The following is a 21,300-nucleotide window of genomic DNA, read 5'->3' as shown; positions in this document are numbered from 1 at the left end:
GTTCCTTCGTTCGGAGGGAGCATTCAGTGTTTCGGTTGACCGTGATGACTCCTCGAGGGCCTGGCATTTTGAGCTTGAGGTATGCGTAGTGCGGCACCGCATTGAACTTTGCGGACACGGTACATCCGAGCAGAGCATGATAGCCACTGCGGAACGGAACTATGTCGAAGATTAACTCCTCGCTTCGGAAGTTATCCGGGGATCCGAAGACCACTTCCAGTGTAACTGAGCCTGTACAATTGGCTTCTACACCTGGTATGACGCCTTTAAAGGTTGTCTTGGTAGGTTTAATCCTTGAGGGGTCTATGCCCATTTTGCACACTGTGTCCTGATAAAGCAGGTTCAGGCTGCTGCCGCCGTCCATCAGGACTCTGGTGAGGTGGAATCCATCAACGATTGGGTCTAGAACCAATGCGGCGAATCCGCCATGGCGGATGCTGGTGGGGTGGTCTCTTTGGTCAAAAGTGATCGGGCAGGAGGACCATGGATTGAACTTCGGGGCAACTGGCTCCATCGCGTATACATCCCTGAGTGCACGCTTTCGCTCCCTTTTGGGTATGTGCGTTGCGTATATCATGTTCACCGTCCGCACCTGTGGGGGGAAACCCTTCTGTCCTCTATTGTTCGGCGGTCGGGTCTCTTCCTCGTCATCGCTATGCAGCCCCTTATCATTGTTTTCGGCAATTAACTTGCCTGCCTGCTTGAATACCCAACAGTTCCTATTGGTGTGGTTGGCTGGCTTTTCAGGGGTGTCGTGTATCTGACACGAGCGGTCGAGTATTCGGTCCAAATTGGACGGACCCGGAGTAGTTCTTTTGAATGGCTTTTTCCGCTGACCGGGTTTAGAGCCTCTGAATCTGGCATTGACTGCCGTATCTTCACTGTTATCGCCGTTAATGCGGCATTTGTTTTTGTTGCGACGCGACCTGCCATTACGGTCCTTGAAATCCGGACTGCCAGAATTTTTGCTGAGGTTATTGCTACGTGCGAGCCAACTGTCCTCACCTGCGCATAAGCGATTCATGAGTGATGTGAGGGCTGCCATGGATTTCGGCTTTTCCTGTCCTAGGTGCCGGGCAAGCCACTCGTCGCGGATGTTGTGCTTGAAGGCCGCGAGGGCCTCCGCATCCGGACAGTCGACGATTTGGTTCTTCTTAGTTAAGAACCGTGTCCAGAATTGTCTGGCCGATTTGTCTGGCTGCTGAATTATGTGGCTTAGGTCATCGGCGTCTGGTGGTCGCACATACGTGCCTTGGAAGTTATCTAGGAATGCGGCTTCCAGGTCTTCCCAACTCCCGATTGACTCTGCTGGCAAGCTGTTAAGCCAATGTCGGGCTGGTCCTTTGAGTTTGAGTGGGAGATATTTGATGGCGTGAAGATCATCACCGCGGGCCATGTGGATATGAAGGAGATAGTCTTCGATCCAAACCGCGGGATCTGTTGTGCCATCGTAAGATTCAATGTTTACGGGTTAAACCCTTCGGGGATTTGATGATCCATTACTTCGTCTATGAAGCATAGTGGGTGTGCGGCGCCTCTGTATTGGGCGATATCATGACGGAGCTCGAAAGAGCTTTGTCTATTTTGTTCGGCCCGGCCGGACTTACTGTGTCCGGCGCGATGGTTGTCGTCGCGTATCATGGGGCGCCCACGCGATCTATAGATCGATCTTGATTGTCTTGCCTTATCCTCCAATATATCTCGCAAGTCCGGAGCGTTCCCCTATGGCTTTGTGCTTTTCGAGCGATGCCGGGGTATGGTTCTAGTGAAGGGCCTAGGGGCCTCTCTGTCGCGACCAGGGGGTGGTCGGTCAGCCGTATTGTCTGCTCGTGACGCAGGTTCATACGCCTCCTCCTCTAATCGGGGGAGCAGCTTGCGTTTAGGGTAACTTTTGGAGGGGCGTTCGAGCTCATGCTCTTCGGCCGCGAGGACTTCAGTCCATGTGTCGGCTAGCAGATCTTGATCAGCTCTAAGTTGTTGCTGCTTTTTCTTGAGGTTGTTTGCCGTGGCCATAAGCCCGCGTTTAAAATGCTCTTGTTCGACGGGATCCTCAGGCACGACGAATTCGTCGTCGTCGAGGCTTGCCTCGTCTCCGGAGGGAGGCATATAGTCCTCTACCTCTTCTTCCACCGCTCTCTCATGAGGGCTGGCGTCTCCGCCCTCCTGCACTGAATCTTGCTGGAGTGGGTTGTCTTCGACACTGTCCGGTGTGTTATTATCTCCGGTGCCGGAATCTTCATTCTTGCTGTGGCGGGATTTAGAGCGGCGCCGCTGACGCCGGCGCTTGGGCTGTTTCTTGGAGGGGTCATCCTCCGCTGTTGCTTCACCATTCCCATCCTTTGGGATATCCACCATGTATATGTCATATGATGAGGTGGCTTTCCAGTGCCCGGTAGGCGCTGGTTCTTGGTCGTCTCTGGCATCGTCGTCCATACCGTTGATGTCTTCGGAGTCGTAGTCTAGCATGTCGGTTAGATCGTCGACAGCGGCTACTAAGTGGGTGGTGGGTGGGCTTTGAATTTCTTTGTCGTCCGCATCCCAACCATCTTGACCGCAGTCCGGCCAGGGTTCTCCTGATAAGGAGAGATACTTTAGCGAACTCAAGAAGTCGCCAAAAGGTGAGTGTTGAAAGATGTCAGCTGCGGTGAATTCCATGACCGGCGCCCAATCGGATTCGATTGGAGGGGGCACGGGAGGTTCGGAGTCCGGCAAGGAGTCTGGCACCTTAGAGTCACAAGCTTCATGAGGGACAAGGTCAGTGTTCGGCTCTATCGCCGTAGAGGTTGCAGCCCCCGAGGCGGTGTCTAGCCACCCGTCCTCGATCTGCACAGCCGGCTCCGAATTGAAGATCGGAGCGGGCTCGAGTGCGGCCTCCACGGTACTGTCCGGCTGCAGAGCTAAATCATGCCCGTCGTGATAGTGCGGTGCGCTTGGCTGTGGCTCGAAGCCATCAAAGATCAAGTCCCCGCGGATGTCAGCCGTGAAGTTCAAACTTGCAAATCTGACCTGACGGCCAGGGGCGTAGCTTTCGATCTGCTCCAGATGGCCAAGTGAATTGACCCGCAGTGCAAAGCCGCCGAATACGAAGATCTGTCCGGGGAGGAAGGTCTCAGCCCGGACTGCGTCATTGTTGATGATCGAAGAAGCCATCGAGCCTATCAGCGACGACACAGAGGAACTCTCAATGAAAGCACCAATGTCGGTGTCAAAACCGGCGGATCTCGGGTAGGGGGTCCCGAACTATGCGTCTAGGCAGATGGTAACAGGAGACAAGGGACACGATGTTTTACCCAGGTTCGGGCCCTCTTGATGGAGGTAAAACCCTACGTCCTGTTTGATTAATATTGATGATGTGTGTTACAAGAGTAGATCTACCACGAGATCAAGGAGGCTAAACCCTAGAAGCTAGCCTATGGTATGATTGTTGTTCGTCCTACGGACTAAAGCCATCCGGTTTATATAGACACCGGAGAGGGCTAGGGTTACACAGAGTCGGTTACAATGGTAAGAGATCTACATATCCGTATCGCCAAGCTTGCCTTCCACGCCAAGGAAAGTCCCATCCGGACACGGGACGAAGTCTTCAATCTTGTATCTTCATAGTCTTGGAGTCCGGCCGATGATGATAGTTCGGCTATCCGGACACCCCCTAGTCCAGGACTCCCTCAGCCCCCGACGCCCGTGAAGGGCTGGCTGGGTCGGAGCCGCCCCAGCTGCAGATGGAGGAGGCTGAAGGCCTCGGCCGAGAGCACATTGAGGCCAACCCCTCCGTCGATGAGGGTCCTGGTGACGGCCACCTTGCAGATGGTGGGAGTGCACAGCATTGGGAGCGCACCCGAGCAAGCGGCGTTGGCGGGATGGTCATCCAAGCTGAAGGTCAAGTTGGCCTTGGGTGCCGCCCATACCGGAGGAGCTTGGCGGCGAGTGAGGGAAGCGCTGATCTGGCAGACGAACGGCTTGACGTGGCGACTCGCGGGTGGGGCTTGCGAGCCTCCTAGGAGAGCCAGATGACGGGGAGCGCCGGCGCCGCATGGTGGGCGAGGAAGAGGCTGCGCAGCTCCTCCCAGGAGGTCACCGAAGACGCTCGTAAGTGAAGCAGCCACATGCACGGGACGCTGACGAGGGCCATGGGCAGCCAGCTAGCCATGACCCAGTAGTCGCCCCCGGCCTTGAGGACGGCCTCCTCATATGCTAGCAGGAAAGCTAGCGGATCCGTTGCACCGTCGTAGCGCGGCGGCATCTCTGGCTTGAACTTGCTTGGCCACCGCACCTGTCGCAAGGCAGGGACCAGAGCTCGGAGCCCCCAGGGCCCGGCACCGGCTCCCACTGCCGGAGCAGGCGGTGCATTGCTCGCCATGAGGACGAAGCGCGGCGTCGATGGAAAATGGTCGTCAGCAGGGAGAGCTCCGGTGCACCCCTACCTGGCGGGCCAAATGTCAGATGTGGGGTTCCAGCAAACCCTTAAGGGTCAAACTCTGGGGTGCGCGCGAAGATCCTTCCTCTACCAACCCACGTCCCAACGCCTCGCTGAGAATCTAGACTACACGATGAACAACACAAGGGACATGAGGTTTATACTGGTTCAGGCCACCATTGTGGTGTAATACCCTACTCCAGTGTGTGGTGAGTGGATTGCCTCAGGGGCTGATGATGGATAGTACAAAGGAAGAACAGCCTCGTGAGGGGTGTTCTTGTGGTGGTGCCCTTGGAGAGGAATTGCTCCGTCTCTGTTGGCTCTGGGTCCGATCCAGATGAGATGCCTCCTACTGTGGTGGCTAGTCCTATATATAGAGGCCCTGGTCCTCTTCCCAAAAATTGAGTGGGAAGGGTGCCAACAATGGCCATTTTGAAGGGAAACATCTAGTACAACTTATCCTGACTAAAGTTGGTCTTTGACTACCAAAGACTCTAGTGATGATGCCGTCCTGGGCTCCACGGTGACCTCCGTCCTGCCGCTCGGCCGGTCTTGGTCCTGTTGCACTGGAATGGCAACCTTTGCTTGACGCCTCGGTACTCCGCGCCTGCGCTTGCCCCCTTTGTACCAAAGAGGAAACAAGGACACTACACAGGCCGGCGCCCGCCTGGCGCCCGCCTGGTCTCGGTCGTCATGCCTTGCTTCATGAGCACCTCGCGAGGTACCCTTGCCTTGATCTCTCTGCCTCCTCGCGAGCTTTGCCTGGTGAGGCCGCCCCTGAGGAAGCCTCCTGTCGTCCGCCCCGCGAGGCTTGGCCCCTCGCGAGGGTCTTGAGCTCGAGTAGATGAAGATGGGCCGAGCTGGGCCACCACTTGAGCCACGCTGCAGGCCGCAGGCAGGCAAGTCTGGGGACCCGCGTTCCCAGAACACCGACACCTACCAATCGCTAATCCACCTAGTCTAGCAGACTTCTACGCCCTACTCATGCCTCGATTTAGCTGAAAATCGATGAATGCCAACAACATTGCCCTAAAGCCTAGATCCAACAAGGATAACCAAAGGATAGGAAAACGAAGGCAATACCGGCATCCATGGCAAGAGGACAAGGTGGGGAATGATCCCACCGGACGGTATCGTAGAAGATGGCACGGAGGTGGCAGCCTCCCGCTACTTGTTCATCGCTGGAGAGAGGAAGATGCAAGGGAGAGAAAGATGAATGGGTATGGGGGAGTAAAAACTCCCCCCGCCCGATTCATAACCCCCCACGCCCTGCCTCACAACGGCAGTATGACGCGACCGGGCGGTAGTACCGCTTGACGCCATAAGCGGTAGTGTCACTCCAGCGACCTCAAGACGAGCCAGGAGAAGAACGACTTAGCAAAAAGAGAGACAAAGACAACAGCTAGAAACCGAGGGAGCAAATTTAAGAGCAAAACACAAACAAACGAGAGAAACACCCTTGGAGAGACTCAACACACACACACACACAATCAACAAGAATAGAAAAGATCAAAGAACAACAAACACACCTCGAGGAGAGGGCGATGGTTGAAGCCACCTATGTTTGAGTCAATTGGTATGGCACCGTGAAGATTTTAACCTTGGGCACATAACCAAAACTCATCTTTGAAGCACAAGTACCATCAAAATGGCTAATGTGAAGACGTGATTAATCTATGCATAATGGGGGTAGGGAGAGTTCATTGAGAGAACAACAGTCCCCCTATGTCCATGCCTACAACTAGAGCAAGATAAAATGATGAGTGTGGTGGAGTGTGCCTAGATTCAAGCCACGTTGCTCGAATCAATGATATTTAGCTCATGCCTTAACTCGCGAAATCTTGCTTCATCTAGAGGCTTGGTGAAAATATCTGCTAGTTGCTCTTGAGTGTTGATGTAGATGATATCAATACCTCCACGCTTGACGTGATCTCGAATGAAATGATGATGAATCTCAATATGCTTCGTCTTGCTATGTTGCACCAGATTGTGAGAGATCTTGATAGCACTTTCGTTATCACATAGAAGAGGCACTTTGTCACATGTGACACCGTAATCCTTTAGAGTTTGCCTCATCCATAGCAATTGTGCACAGCAACTTGCCACGGCTACATATTTGGCCTCGATGGAATAGAGAGATACGCAATTTTGCTTCTTCGAAGACCAACTCACCAAAGAGCGACCAAGGAATTGGCACCCTCCGAAAGTTGACTTCCTCTCCACACAATCTCCCACCCGAACCGAGTCCGGGTAGCCCATGAGATCAAAGCTTGCTCCTTTGGGGTACCATAAGCCAAAGTTTGGGGTATGAGCCAAATATAGAAAGGTTCTCTTGACCACCACATAGTGACTTTCCTTAGGTGCGGCTTCAAACCGTGCACAAATTCCCACAGTCAACATGATATATGGTCTAGATGCACAAAGGTAAAGCAAGGATCCAATCATGGAGCGATCCTTTTGATCCACCGCTTTACCATTGGGATCACTGTTAAGCTTGCATTTGGTGGGCATGGGAAACTTGACCGGCTTGACTTCATCTAGCTTGAATCTCTTGAGCATGTCTTGGGTATACTTGGCTTGGTTGATGAAGGTTCCTTCTCTCCTTTGCTTGACTTCAAATCCAAGAAAGAACTTCAACTCTCCCATCATAGACATCTCAAACTTCTCGGTAATTAGTGCGGCAAACTCGTCATTGAAAGATTTGTTAGGAGAAGCAAAAACAATATCATCACCATATAGTTGGCATATGAACAAATCCCCCTTGACCCTCTTAGTAAAAAGAGTGGGATCGATTTTCCCAATTTCAAACCCACGATCTTGCAACAACTCGGTAAGGTGCTCATACCACGCACGTGGGGCTTGTTTAAGGCCATAGAGTGCCTTCTTGAGTTTGTATACATGATTGGGGAGCTTGGGATCCTCGAATCCCAGAGGTTGTTTGACATATACCAACTCATTCAAAGGACCATTAAGAAAAGCACTTTTCACATCCATTTGTTGCAACTTAAAGTCATGATGAGATGCATATAAAAGAAACATGCAAATAGATTCAAGACGTGCAACTGGGGCAAAGGTTTCATCGTAGTCGATACCCTCAACTTGGGAGTAGCCTTGTGCCACCAATCTTGCCTTGTTTCGAACAACAACACCATTCGCATCTTGCTTGTTCTTGAAGATCCATTTGGTCCCAGTGACATTGTGTTCCTTCATTGGCCTTGGCACTAATTCCCAAACCTGATTGTGCTCAAAGTTGTTGAGTTCATCATGCATAGCTTCAAGCCAATCCTCATCATCGAGCGCCTCATGTACCTTAAGGGGTTCAACACACGAAACAAACGCGTGATGCTCATAAAAGTTTGATAATTGTTTGCGAGTAGTTACCCCTTTTCTCAAGCTTCCAAGCACATTCTCCATGACATGTTATTGACGCTCGAGCTTGTAAGCCACTTTAGCGGCATGGCGCTCCAAAAGTTCCTCGATGGGCATTTGAGGATCATCTTGTTCATCTTCAGCATCGTCTTGAGCTTGCCCTTGATCTTGGGCACCATCTCGTGCTTGCTCTTGATCTTGAGCTTGCTCTTGATCTTGAACATGCTCGAAGGCATGAACTTGATCTTGGGTTTCATTTGGTGCATCACCGCATGGCGCTCCAAAAGTTCCTCGGTGGGAATTTGAGGATCATCTTTTTCATCTTCAGCACCGTCTTGATCTTGCCCTTGATCTTGGGCACCGTCTCTAGCTTGCTCTTGATCTTGAGCTTGCTGTTGATCTTAAACATGCTCGAAGGCATGAACTTGATCTTGGGTTTCATTTGGTGCATCACCATCTTCACATGGTTGATCTTTCCCTTGATCTTGTTCATTTGGTAGAGGGCCTTCACTTTGTTTTTCGGAGGCGTGTGGGTCTTGTGTCCGTGAGGGCTCCACTTGAGTAGAGCATTGTCCTTCTCCTTCGGCCACAAGGGATTCCTCAATGGGGAGTATTTGACCTATCCCCATTCTTCTTATGGCTTGGGGAGGAATTTCATCACCTACATCACAAAGACCACTTTGCTCCACTTGGGAGCCGTTATTTTCATCAAACTCCACGTTACACGTATCCTCAATGAGTCTGGTGGACTTGTTGATGACACGGTAAGCATGAGAGTTTGTAGCACAACCAACAAATATGCCCTCTTGAGCTCTAGGTTCGAATTTAGACAAACGAACACCTTTCTTGAGAATGACACACTTACACCCCGAATACCCAGAAGTACTTGAGGTTGGCTTGTTGTTGGTAAGTATTTCATAAGGAGTCTTGTTCAAGCCTTTGCGGAGGTAGAGCCTATTGGATGCATGACATGCGATGTTGATGGCTTCGGCCAAAAAGTTGTACGGATATTTGAACTCCGCCATCATTGTCCTTGCCACGTCCATCAATGTCCGGTTCTTCCTTTCTACCACACCATTTTATTGAGGGGTCTAGGGTGTAGCATATTGGTGCTTAATCCCCTCATCACTAAGAAACTCATCCAAGGTGTACTTCTTAAACTCGATGTTGTTGTCACTTCTAGTCATCAATATCTTTGCTTCATGTTGATGTTGAGCTTCATTACAAAAGTTGATGATGGTTTGTTGAGTCTCACTCTTCCTCTTGAAGAAATATACCCAAGTGTATCTTGAATAATCATCCACAATCACCAAGCAATACTTTCTTCCCCAAAGACTCAAAGTATGGAGGACCAAAGAGATACATGTGAAGGAGCTCCAAGGGCCTCTTCGAGTAGATCACAGTTGTGGGATGGTGAGCCGTTTCATGAAGCTTCCCTTCAATACAAGCACTGCAAGCACGATCTTTGGCAAAACTCACATTTGTTATGCCACGAACATGGTCCCCTTTGAGAAGACTTTGCAAAGATCTCATATTGACATGGGCTAGCCGGCGATGCCAAAGCCATCTCACATCAACTTTAGCCATTAGGCAAGTCGCGGTCTTAGTGGGTCGCTCCGGAAAGTTCACCACATAGAGACCGTTCTCGACATGCCCAACAAAGGCTACTTTAAGAGTCTTGCTCCACAAAAGGGCCACGGTATCAAGATCAAAGAATGTTGCAAAGCCCATAAGTACAAGTTGACGAACGAAAAGCAAATTGTATGCAAGGGACTCAACAAGCATGAACTTCTCAATAGATAAGTCTTGAGAGATGACACCTTGCCAATTCCCAATACCTTAGAAGCTGAAGCATCACCGAATTGGAAATGGGTGGACTTAGATGGAACTGCATGCACATCTTGTTGGGGAACGTAGTAATTTCAAAAATTTCCTATGCACACGCAAGATCATGGTGATGCATAGCAACGAGAGGGGAGAGTGTGTCCACGTACCCTTGTAGACCGAAAGCGGAAGCGTTATAACAACGCGGTTGATGTAGTCGTGCGTCTTCATGGCCCGACCGATCAAGCACCGAAACAATGGCACCTCCGAGTTCTTGCACACGTTCAGCTCGATGACGTCCCTCGAACTCCAATCCAGCCGAGTGTCGAGGGAGAGTTTCGTCAGCACGACGGCATGGTGACGATCTTGATGTTCTACCGTCGCAGTGCTTCGCCTAAGCACCGCTACAATATTATCGAGGAGGACTATGGTGGAGGGGGGCACCGCACACGGCTAAGAGATCAAGAGATCAATTGTTGTTGTGCCTAGAGGTGCCCCCCTGCCCTCGTATATAAAGGAGCAAGGGGGGAGGGGCGGCCGGCCTAGGAGGGGGCGCGCCAAGGGGAGTCCAACTCCCACCGGGAGTAGGACTCCCTCCTTCCTTGTTGGAGTAGGAGAAGGGGAAAGAGGGGGAGAGGTAGAAGGAAAAGGGGGTTGCGCCCCTTGTCCAATTCGGACCAGAGGGGGGGTGCAGTCCTCCTTCCTTTTGGCCTCTCTCCTCTATTCCCGTATGGCCCAATAAGACCCATATACTCCCCGGCGAATTCCTGTAACTCTCCGGTACTCCGAAAAATACCCGAATCACTCGGAACCTTTCCGAAGTCCGAATATAGTCGTCCAATATATCGATATTTATGTCTTGACCATTTCGAGACTCCTCGTCATGTCCCCGATCTCATCCGGGACTCCGAACTCCTTCGGTACATCAAAACTCATAAACTCATAATATAACTGTCATCGAAACCTTAAGCATGCGAACCCTACGGGTTCGAGAACAATGTAGACATGACCGAGACATGTCGGTCAATAAACAATAGCGGAACCTGGATGCTCATAATGGCTCCCACATATTCTACGAAGATCTTTATCGGTCAAACTGCATAACAACATACGTTGTTCCCTTTGTCATCGGTATGTTACTTGCCCGAGATTTGATCGTCGGTATCTTAATACCTAGTTCAATATCGTTACCGGCAAGTCTCTTTACTCATTACGTAATACATCATCCCGCAACTAACTCATTAGTTGCAATGCTTGCAAGGCTTATAGTGATGTGCATTACCGAGTGGGCCCAGAGATACCTCTCCGACAATCGGAGTGACAAATCCTAATCTCGAAATACGCCAACCCAACATGTACCTTCGGAGACACCTGTAGAGCTCCTTTATAATCACCCTGTTATGTTGTGACGTTTGGTAGCACACAAAGTGTTCCTCCGGTAAACGAGAGTTGCATAATCTCATAGTCATAGGAACATGTATAAGTCATGAAGAAAGCAGTAGCAACATACTAAATGATCAAGTGCTAAGGCTAACGGAATGGGTCAAGTCAATCACATCATTCTCCTAATGATGTGATCCCGTTAATCAAATGACAACTCTTTTGTCCATGGCTAGGAAACATAACCATCTTTGATAAACGAGCTAGTCAAGTAGAGGCATACTAGTGACACTATGTTTGTCTATGTATTCACACATGTATTATGTTTCCGGTTAATACAATTCTAGCATGAATAGTGAACATTTATCATGATATAAGGAAATAAATAATAAATTTATTATTTCCTCTAGGGCATATTTCCTTCAGCCTCCCACTTGCACTAGAGTCAATAATCTAGTTCACATCATCATGTGATTCAACACCAATATTCACATCTGTATGTGATTAACACCCATAGTTCACATCGTCATGTGAGCAACACCCAAAAGGGTTTACTAGAGTCAATAATCTAGTTCACATCACTATGTGATTAACACCCAAAGAGTACTAAGGTATGATCATGTTTTGCTCATGAGAGAAGTTTAGTCAACGGGTCTGTCACATTCAGAGCCGTATGTATTTTGCAAATACTCTATGTCTACAATGCTCTGCACGGAGCACTCTAGCTTATTGCTCCCACTTTCAATATGTATCCAGATTGAGACTTAGAGTCATCTGGATTAGTGTAAAAGTTTGCACCGATGTAACTTTTACGATGAACTCTTTTATCACCTCCATAATCGAGAAACATCTCCTTAGTCCTCACTAAGGATATTCTTGACCGTTGTCCAATGATCTACTATTAGATCGAAATTGTATTCCTTTGCCAAACTCAGTGCAAGGCATACAATAGGTCTGGTACGCAGCATAGCATACTTTATAGAACCTATGACTGAGGCATAGGGAATGACTTTTCATTCTCTTTCTATTTTCTGCCATGGTTGGGTTTTGAGTCTTACTCAACTTCACACCTTGCAATACAGGCAAGAACTCCTTCTTTGACTGTTCCATTTTGAACTACTTCAAAATCTTATCAAGGTATGTACTCATCGAAAAATCTCATCAAGCGTCTTGATCTATCTATATAGATCTTGATGCTCAATGTGTAAGCAGCTTCACCGAGGTCTTGCTTTGAAAAACTCTTATTCAAGTATCCTTTTATGTTATCCATAATTTCTATATCATTTCCAATCAACAATATGTCATCTACATATAATATTAGAAATGCTATAGAGCTCCCACTCACTTTCTTGTAAATACAGGCCTTTCCAAAAGTCTGTATAAAACCATATGCTTTGATCAACTCATCAAAGCGTATATTCCAACTCCGAGAGGCTTGCACCAGTCCATAAATGGATCGCTGGAGCTTGCACACTCTGTTAGCTCCCTCTGGATCGACAAAACCTTCCGGTTGCATCATATACAACTCTTCTTCCAGAAATCCATTCAGGAATGCAGTTTTGACACCCATTTGCCAAATTTCATAATCATAAAATGCGGCAATTGCTAACATGATTCGGACAGACTTAAGCATCGCTACGGGTGAGAAAATATCATCGTATTCAACACCTTGAACTTGTCAAAAACTTTTTTTTCGACAAGTCGAGCTTTGTAGATAGTAACTACTATCAGTGTCCGTCTTCCTCTTGAAGATCCATTTATTTAACATGGCTTGCTGATCACCGAGCAAGTCAATCAAAGTCCATACTTTGTTCTCTTACATGGATCATATCTCAGATTTTATGGCCTCAAGCCATTTCGCGGAATCTGGGCTCATCATCGCTTCCTCATAGTTTGTAGGTTCATCATGGTCTAGTAACATGACTTCCAGAACATGATTACCGTACCACTCTGGTGCGGATCTTACTCTGGAAGATCTACAAATTTTTGGTAGTAACTTGATCTGAAGTTTCATGATCATCATCATTAGTTTCCTCACTAATTGGTGTAGGAATCACTAGAACTAATTTCTGCGATGAACTACTTTCCAATTCGGGAGAAGGTACAATTACCTTATCAAGCTCTACTTTCCTCCCACTCACTTCTTTTGAGAGAAACTTCTTCTCTAGAAAGGATCCATCTTAGCAACGAATAACTTGCCTTCGGATCTGTGATAGAAGGTGTACCCAATAGTTACCTTTGGGTATTCTATGAAGACGCACTTCTCTGATTTGGGTTCGAGCTTACCAGGTTGAAACTTTTTCACATAAGCATCGCAGCCCCAAAATTTAAGAAACGACAACTTTGGTTTCTTGTCAAACCACAGTTAATAAGGCGTCATCTCAATGGATTTTTGATAGTGCCCTATTTAAAGTGAATGCAGCTGTCTCTAATGCTTAACCCCATAATGATAGTGGTAAATCGATAAGAGACATCATAAATCGCACCATATCCAATAAATTGCGGTTACGACGTTCGGACACACCATAACACTGTGGTGTAGCATGTGGCATGAGCTATGAAACTATTCCACATTGTTTAATATGAAGGCCAAACTCGTAACTCAAATATTCTTCTCCACGATCAGATCGTAGAAACTTTATTTTCTTGTTACGATGATTCTTCACTTCACTCTGAATTTCTTTGAACATTTCAAATGTTTCAGACTTGTGTTTTATTAAGTAGATATACCCATATCTAGTCAAATCATTTGTGAAGGTCAGAAAATAATGATACTCGCCACGAGCATCAACACTCATTGGATCGCATACATCGGTATGTATTATTTCCAATAAATCAGTAGCTTGTTACATTGTTCCGAAGAACAGAGTTTTGGTCATCTTGCCCATAAGGCACGGTTTTGCAAGCATCAAATAATTCATAACCAAGTGATTCCAAAAATCCATCTTTTATGGAGTGTCTTCATGCGCTTTACACTGATATGACCCAAACGACAGTGCCACAAATAAGTTGCACTATCATTATTAACTTTGCATCTTTTGGCATCAATATTATGAATATGTGTATTACTACGATCAAGATTCAATAAACCATCAACATTGGGTGTATGACCATAGAAGGTTTTATTCATGTAAACAGAATAACAATTTATACTATGTTTTAGATGAATAATCGTATCGCAACAAACATGATCTAATCATATTTATGCTCAACGCAAACACCAAATAACATTTATTTAGGTTCTACACTAATCTCTAAAGTATAGGGAGTGTACGATGCTGATCATATCAATCTTGGAACCACTTCCAACATACATCGTCACTTCACCCTCAACTAGTTTCTGTTTATTCTGTAACCCCCTTTTCGAGTTACTAATCTTAGCAACCGAACAAGTATCAAATACTCAGGGGCTACTATAAACACTAGTAAGGTACACATCAATAACCTATATATCAAATATACCCTTGTTCACTTTGTCATCCTTCTTATCCACTAAATATTCAGGGCATTTCCGCTTCTAGTGACCATTTCCTTTGCAGTATAATCACTCAGTTTCAGACTTTGGTCCAGCTTTGGGCTTCTTCGCGGGAGTGACGACTTACTTGCCATTCTGCTTGAAGTTCCCTTTCTTTCCCTTTGCCCTTTTCTTGAAACTAGTGGTCTTGTCAATCATCAACACTTGATGCTATTTTCTTGATTTCTACCTTCGTCGATTTCAGCATCAGGAAGAGCTCGGGAATCGTTTTCGTCATCCTTTGCATTATGGTTCATCACGAAGTTCCAGTAACTTGGTGATGGTGACTAGAGAACTCTGCCAATCACTACCTTATCTGGAAGATTAACTCCCACTTGATTCAAGCGATTGTAGTACTCAGACAATCTAAGTACTTGCTCACTGGTTGAGCAATTCTCCTCCGTCTTTTAGGCGAAGTATTTGTCAGAGGTCTCATACCTCTTGACACGGGCATGAGTCTGAAATATCAATTTCATCTCATGGAACATCTCATATGTCCCATGACGTTTCAAAAACGTTTTTGTAGTCCCGGTTCTAGGACATAAAGCATGGTGCACAAAACTATCAAGTAGTCATCATATTGAGCTAGCCAAACGTTCATAACGTCTGCATCTGCTCCTGCAATAGGTCTGTCACCTAGTGGTGCATCAAGGACATAATTCTTCTGTGCAGCAATAAGGATAAACCTCAGATCACGGACCAAGTCCGCATCACTGCTACTAACATCTTTCAACTTAGTTTTCTCTAGGAACACATATAAAAACACAAGGAAGCAAAAACATAGGGAAGCAACAACGCGAGCTATTGATCTACAACATAATTTGCAAAATACTACCAGGACTAAGTTCATGATAAATTAAAGTTCAATTAATCATATTACTAAAGAACTCCCACTTAGACAGACATCTCTCTAGTCATCTAAGTGATCACGTGATCCAAATCAACTAAACCATGTCTGATCATCATGTGAGATAGAGTAGTTTCCAATGGTGAACATCACTATGTTGATCATATCTACTATATGATTCACGTTCGACCTTTCGGTCTCCGTGTTCCGAGGCCATATTTTTATATGCTAGGCTCGTCAAGTTTAACCTGAGTATTCCGCGTGTGCAACTGTTTTTCACCCGTGGTATTTGAACGCCTATCACACCCGATCATCACGTGGTGTCTCAGCATGAAGAACTTTCGCAACGGTGCATACTCAGGGAGAACACTTCTTGATAATTAGTGAGAGATCATCTTAAAATGCTACCGTCAAACTACGCAAAATAAGAGGTACAACAGATAAACATCATATGCAATCAAAATTGTGACATGATATGGCCATGATCATCTTGCGCCTTTGATCTCCATCTCCAAAGTACTGTCATGATCTCTATCGTCACTGGCACGACACCATGATCTTCATCATCTTGATCTATATCAATGTCTCGTCACATGGTCATCTCACCAACTATTGCTCTTGCAACTATTGCTATCGCATAGCGATAAAGTAAAGCAATTATTTGGCACTTGCATCTTATGCAACAAAGAGACAACCATAGGGCTTCTGCCAGTTGCCGATAACTTCAACAAAACATGATCGTCTCATACAACAACTTATATCTCATCGTGTCTTGACCATATCACATCACAACATGCCCTGCAAAAACAAGTTAGACGTCCTCTACTATGTTGTTGCAAATTTTACGTGGCTGCTACGGGCTGAGCAAGAACTGTTCTTACCTACGCATTGAAAGCACAACGATAGTTCGTCAAGTTAGTGTTGTTTTAACCTTCGCAAGGACCGGGCGTAGCCACACTCGGTTCAACTAAAGTTGGAGAAACTGACACCCACCAGCCACCTGTGTGCAAAGCACGTCGGTAGAACCAGTCTCGCGTAAGCATACACGTAATGTCGGTCCGGGCCGCTTCATCCAACAATACCGCCAAACCAAAGTATGACATGCTAGTAAGCAGTATGACTTGTATCGCCCACAACTCACTTGTGTTCTACTCGTGCATATAACATCAATGCATAAAACCTAGGCTCGGATGCCACTGTTGGGGAACGTAGTAATTTCAAAATTTTCCTATGCACACGCAAGATCATGGTGATGCATAGCAACGAGAGGGGAGAGTGTGTCCACGTACCCTTGTAGACCGAAAGCGGAAGCGTTATAACAACGCGGTTGATGTAGTCGTACGTCTTCACGGCCTGACCGATCAAGCACTGAAACGACGGCACCTCCGAGTTCTTGCACACGTTCAGCTCGATGACGTCCCTCGAACTCCGATCCAGCCGAGTGTTGAGGGAGAGTTCCGTCAGCACGACGGCATGGTGACGATCTTGATGTTCTACCGTCGCAGGGCTTCGCCTAAGCACCGCTACAATATTATCGAGGAGGACTATGGTGGAGAGGGGCACCGCACACGGCTAAGAGATCAAGAGATCAATTGTTGTTGTGCCTAGAGGTGCCCCCTGCCCTCGTATATAAAGGAGCAAGGGGGGAGGGGCGGCCGGCCTAGGAGGGGGCGCGCCAAGGGGAGTCCTACTCCCACCGGGAGTAGGACTCCCTCCTTCCTTGTTGGAGTAGGAGAAGGGGAAAGAGGGGGAGAGGAAGAAGGAAAAGGGGGCTACGCCCCTTGTCCAATTCAGACCAGAGGGGGGGTGCAGTCCTCCTTCCTTTTGGCCTCTCTCCTCTATTCCCGTATGGCCCAATAAGGCCCATATACTCCCCGGCGAATTCCCGTAACTCCCCGGTACTCCGAAAAATACCCAAATCACTCGAAACCTTTCCGAAGTCCGAATATAGTCGTCCAATATATCAATCTTTACATCTCGATCATTTCGAGACTCCTCGTCATGTCCCCAATCTCATCCGGGACTCTGAACTCCTTTGGTACATCGAAACTCATAAACTCATAATACAACTGTCATCGAAACCTTAAGCGTGCGGACCCTACGGGTTCGAGAACAATGTAGACATGACCGAGACATGTCTCCGGTCAATAACCAATAGCGGAACCTGGATGCTCATATTGGCTCCCACATATTCTATGAAGATCTTTATCGATCAAACCGCATAACAACATACGTTGTTCCCTTTGTCATCGGTATGTTACTTGCCCGAGATTTGATCGTCGGTATCTTAATACCTAGTTCAATCTCGTTACCGGCAAGTCTCTTTACTCGTGACGTAATACATCATCCCGCAACTAACTCATTAGTTGCAATGCTTGCAAGGCTTATAGTGATGTGCATCCCGTAATACATCATTCCTTTGACAATCGGAGTGACAAATCCTAATCTCGAAATACGCCAACCCAACATGTACCTTCGGAGACACTTGTAGAGCTCCTTTATAATCACCCAGTTACGTTGTGATATTTGGTAGCACACAAAGTGTTCCTTCGGTAAACAAGAGTTGCATAATCTCATAGTCATAGGAACATGTATAAGTCATGAAGAAAGCAGTAGCAACATACTAAACGATCAAGTGCTAAGGCTAACGGAATGGGTCAAGTCAATCACATCATTCTCCTAATGATGTGATCTCGTTAATCAAATGACAACTCTTTTGTCCATGGCTAGGAAACATAACCATCTTTGATAAACGAGCTAGTCAAGTAGAGGCATACTAGTGACACTATGTTTGTCTATGTATTCACACATGTATTATGTTTCCGGTTAATACAATTCTAGCATGAATAATAAAAATTTATCATGATATAAGGAAATAAATAATAACTTTATTATTGCCTCTAGGGCATATTTCCTTCACATCCACCACCAAGTCCTTGCTTCCGGTTATATGATTTGTTGCTCCACTATCAAGCAACCATGACACTCCACCGAAAGCAAACTCCTACAAGAGATCAATGTTTGGATTTAGGTACCCATTCTTGAATGGGTCCTTTGAGGTTAGTGACAAGGGCCTTAGGAACCCAAATAGACCATTCAATGTACTCATAGTAAGAACCAACAAATTTAGCATAAACATGCCCATCACTATCATGCATAAAACAAAAGAAGGATTAAAGTCGTCGGCTTTGTTGTTAGGGGCAGTTTTGCCCTTCTTGTCATTACCACCCACTTCCTTGTTCTTCTTATTCTCATGAGTACTCTCACCTGCCTTGACAAAAGTTTCATTGAGCGGGAGAGATTGCTTGGTCTTGTTCTTCTTCTTCTTCGTTAACTTGGGTGCAAACCCAAGTCCTTCCTTTCCTACAACTTCCTTTTGGTTCATCAAAAGGTCATTGCGGTTCTTTTCACCTTGTATGCAAGTCACAAGGCCCTTCTCAAGTTGCTCCTTCAACTTGGCATTTTCCTCCACAAGATGCACATGCTCACAACAAGGGTTAGTAGCATGGGCATTATCAATTAGAACAAATGGAGGACATGTGGAAATCTCCTTGGTTAGCTTCACTTGGAGTTGATCATAAGACTCTTTGAGAGACCCATGAGCACCCTTCAAGACCTTGTGAGCCTTGTCAAGTGTATCAAAATCTTCCTTGAGTCTATCATGATCAACCCCAAGTGCAACTTTCTCGAATTTAAGCACACGGGAAAGAAAAATAGAATGATCAGGATCTTTTTGTAATTTCGCATGATCGACGTTGTGTGACTCATCAAGAGCTAAACGAAGACCTTGCTCTTCCTCAAGAGCATTAGAAAGATCCGCAATCTCATCGGCATAATCACGACTATGTCCCTCCATATTAGAGATAGTATCCTCATGAGACTCAGTGATATCTTCATGAGACTCAATGATAGTGTACCAAGTTGTTCCAAGAGAGCACAAAGTGCTTCTTGGATTCACCCTTCAGCTTATTCGCAAACTTGGTAAACTCATTCTCATCAACATTTAGCACCTCACTATCTGTTGGGGAACGTTGCAAAAAACAAAAATTTTCCTACTCGTTTCACCAAGATCATCTAGGAGTTCATCTAGCAATGAGTGATTAGATGCATCTACATACCTTTGTAGATCGCGCACGAAAGCGTTCAAAAGAACGGTGATGATGCAGTCGTACTCGACGTGATCCAAATCACCGATGACCAGCGCCGAACGGACGACACCTCCGCGTTCAACACACGTACGGGACGGGAGACGTCTCCTCCTTCTTGATCCAGCAAGGGGGAGGAGAGGTTGATGAAAATCCAGCAGCACGACGGCGTGGTGGTGGATGCAGGGCGTCACAGGAGCAGGGCTTCGCCGAGACTACGAGGGAGAGACGTAACGGGGGGAGATGGAGGCGCCAGGGGCTGGTGTGAAATCCCTCCTATCCCCCCCACTATAGATAGGGGTGCCAGGGGGGGCGCCGGCCCTAGTAGATGAGATCTACTAGGGGGGGCGGCGGCCAAGGGGAGGTTTCCCTCCCCCCCAAGGCACCTAGGGGTGCCTTCCACCACATGGACTCTTCCATGGTGGAAACCCTAGGCGCATGGGCCTATAGGGGCTGGTGCCCTTGGCCCATCTAGGCCAAGGCGCACTCCCTACAGCCCATGTGGCCCCCCGGGACAGCTGGCCCCACCCGGTGGACCCCCGGGACCCTTCCGGTGGTCCCGGTACAATACCGATAACCCCGAAACTTGTCCCGATGCCCGAAATAGCACTTCCTATATATAATTCTTTACCTCCGGACCATTCCGGAACTCCTCGTGACGTCCGGGATCTCATCCGGGACTCCGAACAACATTCGGGTTTCTGCATATACATATCTTCATAACCCTAGCGTCATCGAACCTTAAGTGTGTAGACCCTACGGGTTCGGGAGACAAGCAGACATGACCGAGACGACTCTCCGGTCAATAACCAACAGCGGGATCTGGATACCCATGTTGGCTCCCACATGCTCCACGATGATCTCATCGGATGAACCACGATGTCAAGGATTTAATCAATCCCGTACGCTATTCCCTTTGTCTATCGATATGTTACTTGCCCGAGATTCGATCGTCGGTATCCCAATACCTCGTTCAATCTCGTTACCGGCAAGTCACTTTACTCGTACCGTAATGCATGATCCCGTGACCAGACACTTGGTCACTCTGAGCTCATTATGATGATGCATTACCGAGTGGGCCCAGTGATACCTCTCCGTCATACGGAGTGACAAATCCCAGTCTTGATCCATGTCACCCAACAGACACTTTCGGAGATACTCGTAGTCTACCTTTATAGTCACCCAGTTACGTTGTGACGTTTGGTATACCCAAAGCACTCCTACGGTATCCGGGAGTTACACGATCTCATGGTCAAAGGAATAGATACTTGACATTAGAAAACTCTAGCAAACGAACTATACGATCTTGTGCTATGTTTAGGATTGGGTCTTGTCCATCACATCATTCTCCCAATGATGTGATCTCGTTATCAATGACATCCAGTGTCCATAGTTAGGAAACCATGACTATCTATTGATCAACGAGCTAGTCAACTAGAGGCTCACTAGGAACATGTTGGTGTCTGTTATTCACACATGTATTACGATTTCCGGATAACACAATTATAGCATGAATAAAGACAATTATCATGAACAAGGAAATATAATAATAATGCTTTTATTATTGCCTCTAGGGCATATTTCCAACAGTCTCCCACTTGCACTAGAGTCAATAATCTAGTTACATTGTGATGAATCGAACACCCATGGAATTCTGGTGTTGATCATGTTTTGCTCTAGGGAGAGGTTTAGTCAACGGATCTGCTATATTCAGGTCCGTATGTACTTTACAAATCTCTATGTCTCCATCTTGAACATTTTCACGAATGGAGTTGAAGCGACGCTTGATGTGCCTTGTCTTCTTGTG

Source organism: Triticum dicoccoides, chromosome 4B (assembly GCF_002162155.2).
Source record: "Triticum dicoccoides isolate Atlit2015 ecotype Zavitan chromosome 4B, WEW_v2.0, whole genome shotgun sequence".
Classification (NCBI taxonomy): domain Eukaryota; kingdom Viridiplantae; phylum Streptophyta; class Magnoliopsida; order Poales; family Poaceae; genus Triticum; species Triticum dicoccoides.
The sequence above is the reverse complement of the archived record's forward strand: the minus strand, read 5'-3'. Positions refer to the sequence as shown.